Source organism: Schistocerca nitens, chromosome 1 (genome assembly GCF_023898315.1).
Source record: "Schistocerca nitens isolate TAMUIC-IGC-003100 chromosome 1, iqSchNite1.1, whole genome shotgun sequence".
Lineage (NCBI taxonomy): Eukaryota > Metazoa > Arthropoda > Insecta > Orthoptera > Acrididae > Schistocerca > Schistocerca nitens.
Genome location: NC_064614.1, coordinates 1,077,700,965 through 1,077,712,630, shown reverse-complemented (window position 1 = coordinate 1,077,712,630; position 11,666 = coordinate 1,077,700,965). Strand labels below are relative to the sequence as shown.

The following is an 11,666-nucleotide window of genomic DNA, read 5'->3' as shown; positions in this document are numbered from 1 at the left end:
ATGTCCACATCAGAAGCCAGCATTGTCAGTGAAATACAACACGGACAGGACAGAATTGAACTGAAGTCTTGGTCTGAGACTGTTGCTGTGTATGCACACATCGAATATTACAGAATATACAAAGATTACCAAAATAAAATTTTCGACAACCTTCCAGAAATGTCAGATACATATCATTGTTGGTGGTTGGATTTGAAAGGGCGACCCGCAGCACGGCAGCCGGTGCCGCTGACCGCTACGCCACAATTCATGCGCCACCGCTCGCGGCAAAATGAAGACCATTAATCGCAGTCCGAGAAAAATTCTTCATTTTTCCCTTATTATCATTTGATATAAATTTTATCTGTTATTGAAACGCCTAACTGAGCGAGCACTGTATCCAACTGCCACAGGAGAACGAGAACCCATTCCTGGTTCTATTAAGAATTATTCATTGATGCGAGGACAAAGGGTATCCTGAGCCCAGCGAGGATAATGGAGGCGTTACTTGAAGCTCTGGTTTCGAATCAGTGGGCAGCGCGTGACCCGAGAGGCTTAATGGCATTTTTTCCGTTATTCTTTTTGCTTTGATTTTTACAATCATACAGCCGTCTATAATGTTTGAAAAATACTCTTGTTTAATCACACAATGTCACATTTTCACAAAGTGGTGCCCCGCTGCTCGTGAATTCTTGAAGAACGTCGTGTTTCCCGCGAACAGCTACTGATAAAGTTTCTTTATTTAATAACCAATTACGGTCCACAGACCATTACCAGGCTCATAAAAGCGTTTTCATCATCATATTAGGCGTTGTAAAATCATTGGTACCATATAATAAAATCAACGAATTCGTTTTATTGCCACATAGCGTCATAAACTCTGCCAGACAGTGCACATATTCACGCCACATCAACAATCAGCATTAGCGCTAGGTACGAAGGCATTCTAAGATAGATTTATATTACTGGGTGACGAATTTGTAAAGCCTAATAAGATTATGTAAATGTTTTTATCAACGTCGTGGTGGTCTGTAGACCGAAACTGGTTGTTAAAAATAAAGAAATTCTATGAGCTGGCTTTTGCGATAATCATGACGTTTTTACAGTATCACATATTCAAGTTACAAGCATCATTCCGTTCATAAAAACACGTAGTCAGTTTCGCATGAAATACCGAAACAACCCTAGTTAGGTAACGAAAAGCCAGTACAGTTGCTAATGAGAATTTCATTAAGTCCACAACGGATTTCGGCCTGTATATCAGGCCATTTTTAAGTGGAATTGAAACTGCCATTGTTAATGCATAATATAAATATTCGACGTAGTAGGAGATGGAGAAACAAAGCCTAGATATTCACAGTATAGGTACAGAAAGAATATATAATTTGCATGTGGTATAGAGAAGAAACGTCAAATGATAACGTAAAAGTCAGGTGGATATAAAAAGTAATGTGCCCAATGACGTCATGAGAATAGTGCGCGTGTTATGGTTATGAAAAGTGTACAATTCGAAGGGTTAAAACAATTGAGATGCTTAGCTTTAAATATAGTTATATTCTGACATGTTCGAAATTTCAAATTGCATGCTTTATGAAAAAAAGCCAAAAACTTTAAAAATTTAATGAAAATGTAAAATAGTTACAGTGGGCGGGGCGTGCAAGTCGAGTGTGAAGTAGAGTCCTCTACCGTCCAGAAGTTAGAATACAGGGAACTGCAGAAAGCGCTAGCGCTACTTGGATGCATCGTGGACTGCTGGCATATTTACAGACATCTGGATCAGGTACGAACTTGGAGAGCAGCTGTCAATAAAGGCGCGGCAGATGTTCAAGGAACTGTTGTGTCTAAATGTCTACTGCTCGTTGTGCGTCTCTTCCTTCGATATTTTCAGGTGGTCGTAAATTCCTGTTTCTTCATACATGTCCACAAAATACCCCTTCTTCATTAAGTGAAAATACAGTTTCGGAATCGGCGCTTTCCGAACATGGAGAAACTAATAACACTATTTAGCTTCATGACATCTCGTACAAACACACTGACTATGGAAACACACAATATCAGGTATATAAACAATGGATTAATAAACAGAAGTTCCTTTAAGGTCTTGTATGTCTTCTTCGGAAGAGCTAGGACTGTCAGAGTTCCGCTTTCTCCACCACAAGGTAATTCGACAACAACATAAAAATCCTAATGTCGGCTGTTGCCATGAGCGTTTTCACGATGATTGATAAAACTGTTATCGTTATAAGCCATAACTGCGAGTATATTTCTTACAAACCAAGCACACCTCAATGAAACTTCCTCCGGCCACAAAGTGTTACACTACATAGCGCATATTCGTGCACTGTGCGTCCGTCTTCAGGTGTTTCCCACACGTCTGGCGATCTCTTTCTTGATCGAGATAAACGGATGTAATTGTACACTGTTGTTAAGAAAAGTCTGTTGTTTGAGGTAAAGTATTTAATTATAACATTCCGCCTACAGTCGCTGTTAATCTTCGCCACTATTCTGTCTTTTTCACTCTGGTGCGGAGCTTTGCGTCTCCGAGAACACGGAGAACAGCACATGTTGCAAATTATTTTATTTTATTTTATTTTATTTCTTTTTTTTTTACGAGACACTCCGTATGCAGCATCTGTTTTCTACTATTCCAGTTTAGTTGTCTACGTTACAGGCTTACTTGCTATAACAGTTCAACTGATACTCAGAATTATCTGCCCGATTTCGCAGTCTTATCAAATATCCCTATATTTTTTATAGCGTCGGAAGAACACTACCAGATAAACACTAATCTTATGTATGTGTCTTTAGGCCTACATATTTTGGACGGTTCTATGGAACTTAAAAAAACAAACACGAAGGAACAGCTCCCCATTGAAATCATGCTTGTCAAGACGGAATTCTTTCCTTCTATCGAGAGCTCGAGTGATGTCAAAATATTATTCATGCACTTTGTAACGGTTAATGGACGATGTGGGCGCGGTAGCACATAAATCTGTCACTAATTTATGTTAGGTAACCTGGTTTCGCCTGTGTCAAGTGGCTCAAATTAGTCTGCCCTTCTGAAAAATAATTGATACGTTGCCATTTGCTGACTCCGAAGGCACGTCTTACACGTAATTAACTGAATATTCGCTACAGTTTTTCAGATTTACGTTTCGAAACGACAGCTTTACAGGGTAAAATAACAGCTTAGAAACTCTGTCACAGATTAATGTGCTGTTGACGACATAGTGAATAGATCACTGGTACAAACGAAGGAAAAGAAATATAGCACGGATGTTCGTTCATTAGAAATTGCTTAGCAGTACCTTAGAAATCGAAACGAATACGTTCGGGTCGGAATTTGAAACTGAGGGATTCTGACAAATATGAATGAAGTGTTTTACCTTCAGTAGTGCTCAGCACGACGGATAGATCATTTCTGAGGCTTTCTGTGATTGTTGTAAATTTTCCATGTAATTTCTATCGGTAAGCTGCAAAATAACGATTTCTATGTTATAAAATTTTCGTTAATCATGTGTCCATCTTAGCTGTGCAAAGCATGTCGGAAACTTCACAGTATTTGTGGGGACCTTTGCGACATCTTCTGGTGTGTTCCTATTCACATGGGAGACAGGCATCTGATATCCTTCTTTGTTCAGTGCAGGTTCACAAACCCGCAGAGTAAGTAGTCACGAGGTATGAGTGCAACCGAATTCGCTGTTCGTGCTACAAGATGCCTGCTAACAACTTTTTTTAAACCCATGTCTTTCAAGGTGGCTGTGACATGCTCGTAAAATACGCAACCGTTATCATGATATACAGGAAAGTGGTCTGGAATTGCGTCGAATCCGCGAAATTAGGATGAGAGATCTGTTTTTCGTGACTCTGCTTCCCGACTGTGTACAACACACATTTGGGCAAGTGCTTGTATCGTTACGCGTTTCAGTCTCGGGCGTGCGGTGAATGAGCAGTTAAAACACGAAAGCGAGAATTTCTTTTAAGTTGGGTTTTCATAACGCCAGCCTTATGTCGCTCTTTTCAAATTCTGATTCAGAATAACCCCGTAGACAAACATAAGGAGGTATGCTATCGTCCCACATTCACAGAGTATCAAAGAGCTATTTCAAAATGCTAACTCAATATAACTTTATCATAGATTTTTGTTTTGAGATACTCGTACTGATTTCAGCATAATTCTTCGTGCTAATCTACCAGAGACTAAGTATTTGGTTCGCATTTTTAATTTTTGTCGTCTTAGGGAAATATTTATAGCTTACAACCTTCTACAATGACAAATAAATAAAATATAACAAGTGATACGTTTCTACAACACAAATGAGCAGTTTAGTTAGAATATTTACAGTACCTTTTTTTATGCTTCAGTTCATGAGAACAGGATCTGGGCACCGCAAATGCAAGTTGCAAGAATTCCTTTTTTAATGAGGAAGACGGGTTTCTTATCTAAATCTCTTATGGAATACACTAGTTGTTTTTCCATTTCTTCGTGAAAAGTGCTCTTGAATCTGCACTCTGACGAGTTCAAATGGTTAAAATGCCTCTGAGCACTATGGGACTTAACATCTGAGGTCATCAGTCCCTTAGAACTACTTAAACCTAACTAACCTAAGGACATCACACACATCCATGCTCGAGGCAGGATTCGAACCTGCGACCGTAGCAGTCCCTTTGTTCCGGACTGAAGCGTCTAGAACCGCTCGGCCACAACGGCCAGCCTCTGACGAGTTAACGCTACCGAATTACGTTGCTTAATTGTTCTTATCCCATCTCCAAGTGTGCTTCGAGGTATAGAAAACGCTTCAGCTGTCTCCTTCGCGGTCATTTCGTTGGCATAACCTTGCTCACAGCCATTTTCAGACTGGCATCGTGAAAAATGAGAAAAAAGTAAGAGGAAAATGGAATGTTTTCTGTTGTGTCTAGACCATACAGCCCAGACACAATGCTGTAGCCGATAGGGCACGCAAGGCTAACGCAGACGGGCGTGAAGTCTGGAACATGAGACTTATAAATGCACTAAAGAAAAATACGTAGCTTTTTTAATACTTAACTTTATTCTCTTGTTGGAATACATCTCTCCTGCATACTCGTAAGCTATTGGCACTGATACAAATGGCGCCTTGCTAGGTGGTCGCCATTTAACTTAGCAGAGGGCTATTCTACTGTCTATCTCTCGGCAAATGAGAGCAAGGCTTAGCACGTCCAATCGCTAACTATGTTGTCCGTACAACTGGGGACGAGGTCTCCTCAGTCTCTCGAGACCTGCCTTGTGGTGGCGCTAGGTTTGCGATCCCACAGTGGCGACACGCGGGTCCGACATGTACTACAGGACCGCGGCCGATTTAAGTTACCACCTAGCAAGTGTGGTGTCTAGCGGTGACACCACATTTTCCTCTTACTATTTTCTCTTTTTTCGCCATGTCAGGCTGAAAATAAGTAAAAAGAAGAAAATATAATTTAAAAATTGATTTACTCCCGGCTGATGCTGAAAGAAAATCTGATGGCCGGTACTACGTGACAAACACGCCGTAGTATCTATTGATGTTGTACATTGTTTTATAGAAGTTGTCATGAACTTTTGTTGGACGTCGTTCCTTACATAACACAGCTAATAGAAATATAGCAACTAAATGGGAAGATCGTGTAACTAATGAGGAAGTAGTGAATAGAATTGGGGAGAAGAGAAATTTGTGGCAAAACCTGAAGAAGGGATTGTTTGGATGGAATCATTGTGAGGCATGAAGGGATCACCAGTTTAGTATTGGAGGGAAGCGTGAGGGGTAAAAACCGTAGAGGGAGGCCAAGAGATGGTTCAAATGGTTCTGAGCACTATGGGACTTAACATCTGAGGTCATCAGTCCCGTAGAACTTAGAACTACTTAAACCTAAGTAACCTAAGGACATCACACACATCCATGCCCGAGGTAGGATTCGAACCTGCGATCGTAGCAGTCGCGCGGTTCCAGACTGTAGCGCCTAGAACCGCTCGGCCACCCCGGCCGGCGCCAAGAGATGAATACAGTAAGCAGATTCAGAAGGATGTAGGTTGCAGTAGTTTCTCAGAGTCTAAGAGGCTTGCACAGGATTGGGTAGCGTGGAGAGCTGCAGAAAACAAGTCTTTGGACTGAAGACAGCAACAACAACAACAATAACAATAGCAACGAAATTAATAACTTACCTTAAAAACGCATGTCACAGGCCTCAAATTATCTTCAGTGTGCTATAGCAGCCACCACCAGGCACTTAGAGCAGATACAGTACTGAATATATCCAGCTCCAGTGCATATGAGTACACATGCTTGCTGCTGCTTACTGTACGGTTCTGCCATACAGAGGCGGAAAGGGAAATCACAGTAGTGGCCGATACTTAGTTAGAATATTTACAGTACCTTTTTTTATGCTTCAGTTCATGAGAACAGGATCTGGGCACCGCAAATGCAAGTTGCAAGAATTCCTTTTTTAATGAGGAAGACGGGTTTCTTATCTAAATCTCTTATGGAATACACTAGTTGTTTTTCCATTTCTTCGTGAAAAGTGCTCTTGAATCTGCACTCTGACGAGTTCAAATGGTTAAAATGCCTCTGAGCACTATGGGACTTAACATCTGAGGTCATCAGTCCCTTAGAACTACTTAAACCTAACTAACCTAAGGACATCACACACATCCATGCTCGAGGCAGGATTCGAACCTGCGACCGTAGCAGTCCCTTTGTTCCGGACTGAAGCGTCTAGAACCGCTCGGCCACAACGGCCAGCCTCTGACGAGTTAACGCTACCGAATTACGTTGCTTAATTGTTCTTATCCCATCTCCAAGTGTGCTTCGAGGTATAGAAAACGCTTCAGCTGTCTCCTTCGCGGTCATTTCGTTGGCATAACCTTGCTCACAGCCATTTTCAGACTGGCATCGTGAAAAATGAGAAAAAAGTAAGAGGAAAATGGAATGTTTTCTGTTGTGTCTAGACCATACAGCCCAGACACAATGCTGTAGCCGATAGGGCACGCAAGGCTAACGCAGACGGGCGTGAAGTCTGGAACATGAGACTTATAAATGCACTAAAGAAAAATACGTAGCTTTTTTAATACTTAACTTTATTCTCTTGTTGGAATACATCTCTCCTGCATACTCGTAAGCTATTGGCACTGATACAAATGGCGCCTTGCTAGGTGGTCGCCATTTAACTTAGCAGAGGGCTATTCTACTGTCTATCTCTCGGCAAATGAGAGCAAGGCTTAGCACGTCCAATCGCTAACTATGTTGTCCGTACAACTGGGGACGAGGTCTCCTCAGTCTCTCGAGACCTGCCTTGTGGTGGCGCTAGGTTTGCGATCCCACAGTGGCGACACGCGGGTCCGACATGTACTACAGGACCGCGGCCGATTTAAGTTACCACCTAGCAAGTGTGGTGTCTAGCGGTGACACCACATTTTCCTCTTACTATTTTCTCTTTTTTCGCCATGTCAGGCTGAAAATAAGTAAAAAGAAGAAAATATAATTTAAAAATTGATTTACTCCCGGCTGATGCTGAAAGAAAATCTGATGGCCGGTACTACGTGACAAACACGCCGTAGTATCTATTGATGTTGTACATTGTTTTATAGAAGTTGTCATGAACTTTTGTTGGACGTCGTTCCTTACATAACACAGCTAATAGAAATATAGCAACTAAATGGGAAGATCGTGTAACTAATGAGGAAGTAGTGAATAGAATTGGGGAGAAGAGAAATTTGTGGCAAAACCTGAAGAAGGGATTGTTTGGATGGAATCATTGTGAGGCATGAAGGGATCACCAGTTTAGTATTGGAGGGAAGCGTGAGGGGTAAAAACCGTAGAGGGAGGCCAAGAGATGGTTCAAATGGTTCTGAGCACTATGGGACTTAACATCTGAGGTCATCAGTCCCGTAGAACTTAGAACTACTTAAACCTAAGTAACCTAAGGACATCACACACATCCATGCCCGAGGTAGGATTCGAACCTGCGATCGTAGCAGTCGCGCGGTTCCAGACTGTAGCGCCTAGAACCGCTCGGCCACCCCGGCCGGCGCCAAGAGATGAATACAGTAAGCAGATTCAGAAGGATGTAGGTTGCAGTAGTTTCTCAGAGTCTAAGAGGCTTGCACAGGATTGGGTAGCGTGGAGAGCTGCAGAAAACAAGTCTTTGGACTGAAGACAGCAACAACAACAACAATAACAATAGCAACGAAATTAATAACTTACCTTAAAAACGCATGTCACAGGCCTCAAATTATCTTCAGTGTGCTATAGCAGCCACCACCAGGCACTTAGAGCAGATACAGTACTGAATATATCCAGCTCCAGTGCATATGAGTACACATGCTTGCTGCTGCTTACTGTACGGTTCTGCCATACAGAGGCGGAAAGGGAAATCACAGTAGTGGCCGATACTGTCAGTCATCAGATACTCCATGCTTCTCCCCTGTCCATGGGACAATGGTTTGTGGACAGAAACTTTCCTGAAATGGACTAGTCTTCCCAGAGTACCAGCCTGGATCTAGTGGAACACCTGTGGGATGAGGCAGAATGTCGACGTTGCTTCGAACCCGTGTCCAACATCCACTGGTTTCGGCTCTTGAGGAAGAATGTCTTGCTATTCCTCCACAGACATTTAGACACCTCACTAAAAGCGTCCCATCATGAAGACGAAGTGTGGACACACCGCATATTAATGTCCAGTAATAGGTGTCCGGATACTTGTGAAGGTGTACGCAGATGTGCCTCCAAATGTTCATTCTCGGAAACTTTCTTAATCGTATTACTTTGTTCTTTCTAATGGCACCGTATGGTGCCCGTTGGGCTGACTTTTACCGGCCGGAGGGACGACGGAGACGTGGGCCAGAGTTTGAGGTGCGCGCGATTGGCAGACAGGTGCTCGTCGCGAGTGGTGACGTCAGCCGGCCCGCACCTTGCGGCTGTCACTTTGCAGATCCGGTTCCCCTCACGCAGGAATACGGTGCCTGCCCATTGTTCCGCGAGCTCTCCGGCCGGCCGCGCCGGGCAATGGATCTGTTCCAGATCTCCGTTTACTTTTATTGCTCACCCGTTTCTGAAATACTGCTACATTCTTGCTCGTTCCTTTCCGCTGAATGGCTGAGATATCGCGGGGCGCGTCGTCACTGGAAATGTGTATCAGTTTTTTGGAATTTATTGTCCTGTCTTAAACAGGAGGAGGATTTTAGTGCTGAAATATGTGACAACACGGCCAATCAGATTCGATCTTGTACCAGGTGCATTCGTGGCGTTTTCAAAGAGCTTGAAGGTGAACACCTGTTACACCGTTCACGAGTCTTGGCCTCTTAGGACAAAGAAACTGGCTAAATGCTTGCATGGTATATTTTCTTCGCGCGTTGCTGCATCCAACCTGCTATTGCGAAACGTGTTGTCTCCTTAACAAGCCTGTCTGGTATGTTGTTAGCTCATGCTGCATCTGAAAGAAGTGCGATCGGGCTTAAACATACCGTAGACGTTAAGATTATTAATGAAGCATTACTAGCTCAGTCAGTTGTGGGACTTGCGAAGGGTACAAATCAGGATATTATTTTGGGGAAGCACGGAACACACAGGTTTGTGTGAGCGTACTTCCAGCATAAGAGCCCAGTGCTTGAAACACTACTGCTTTGGCGTAACAGATTTATGTACCTGAGTACCTGAGTACATGTAGCTCAGTTGGTAGAGCACTTGCCCGCGAAAGGCAAAGTTCCCAAGTTCGAGTCTCGGTCCTGCACACAGCTTTAATCTGCCAGGAAGTTTCATCATTTGGAAATATTAAACCGTTAAATATAATCTCAATCGTGCGAAATGGCTGCATGTCGAAGTAACTATTGATTATGGCGCTATCGTTATGGTACATTGGGCTCCTGTCACAGTGCTGCTAAAACTTCTGCTTAAGGCTCACTGAGCGGAAGTGTTGAAGAGACGTATCTTGTCCTTGGATGCTCTTCCGACCATTAATATGTTTCCTAAACTGGAGCCGCTACTTTTCCTTCAGTCGTACATATGCAGACTGAAGCGACGAATGCAAATTTGCACCAAAGCCAGGATTCGAACCTGGGGCTCTTGTTCACTAGGCAGATACGCTAACCACTACGCCACTCTGGCACAGCGGCTTTGCACAAATGCGTGGACTACCCCAGCACCCCTCCCTCCTCAATCCAAATTCCCATTCACACCTCAGCCCACTTGGTATTCGCCACTGTGCCTCGGTGGCGTAGTGCTTAGCGCATCTTCCTTGTGATCAGGAGACACGGACTTTAATCCAGGCCTTGGTACGAACTTTCATACGTTGCTTCAGTCTGCATATATACGTCATAGATGTTTGAGCCTTGAAAAGGTATCTGGAAACACATAATTAAATTTTATAATCCTTAAATTGTCCATACGAGACTGAATGAAACAAGTTTTAGTTCTGCTTTCACTAAGGATTTCTTGGTAGTGCTGGATAATGTACTGGCGCCTTCCCCGTATACGCCCGATGTGCTGATATCTGAGGCATACGAGCGACCTAAAACTTAGTGAAATATGCTTCACCACTATCTACAAAAAGCTTTGGACAGTTTTTTCATGACACTATGGGACTTAACTACTGAGGTCATCAGTCCCCTAGAACTTAGAACTACTTAAACGTAACTAACTTAAGGACATCACACACACCCATGCCCGAGGCAGGATTCGAACCTGCGACCGTAGCGGTCACGCGGTTCCAGACTGTAGCGCCTAGAACCGCTCGGCCACTCCGGCCGGCTAAGTATAGAGAAACAACGATCCTGTTGAATAATTACTGATGCCTGAGTCTAACCTCCGTTTTCACAGAATGGTTGTCCATTCATTGAACTTGATTTACTCTAGTAGTTGCTGTGACGGATGAACAGTGATAACAGTTCTACGTCGCATTGAACGAAGTGTGTACATGGAATGAAAACTGAGTCTGCTGGAATTATTTTAGATACATTAGAGCCGGAGCATACTGTCACACTATTATGTATTCCTTCTCGAGACTAGAGAACAATAGGGGATCTGAAATTGTTACACTGAATGCTACATATGATTCCCTCCGAATTTGTGGTCGTCAAATTTTTTCCCCAAGAGCCAGTATTGACATTTTGGGATGGCACTTAAGAGTCACATTTATACCGATCTCATTAATTGATAACCAACATAAATTAGTATGTTATGAGCCCCCAATGGTCTACCTATTTTAAGATTTTAAGGGCGCGGTTAAGTTGGTCAGCATAACACCCCCCTCCCCCCCCCCCACCTCCTCCAACCCAAGAACTGATCGTTAAATGTCGGCGTCATTCGGAACATGTTGTGTCGACTGTGCTGTTTCAGACTGCTGCCAATCTCGGTTTACAACAGTTGTAACACTACAGATGTGTGGTGAAGTGTTTTTGGTTCTACTATGTGTGAAAATGACTTTCATTACTAACAGCGTTTCAACTTGTATTTAAAAGCGGTATTGAAAATACGACACCTTTACAAACATTTGATTAATGATTTAAATGCCAGTTTCCGTCTGCTCATTGCCCTGTTTTACAACAGCCTTAAATTAATGTTTTTTCCACAGGAAAAATCACGTTTGAAGATGACCGTCTCTCTAATGAGCTTTCACGAATCAATGTTACTTCCGTGTAAAAATTTATACCATAGCAGCTGATCGGTACGAGTCACGCACGC

General features: G+C 42.9%; 1 non-coding gene across 1 annotated transcript; it reads right to left on the bottom strand.

Annotated features, from left to right (window-relative positions):
• Window positions 1–10,019: 10,019 nt before the first annotated feature.
• Trnat-agu (transfer RNA threonine (anticodon AGU)) lies at window positions 10,020–10,091 on the bottom strand. Its single transcript has one exon. It is a non-coding gene; the product is annotated as a tRNA-Thr (tRNA).
• Between the last annotated feature and the right edge of the window lie 1,575 nt (window positions 10,092–11,666).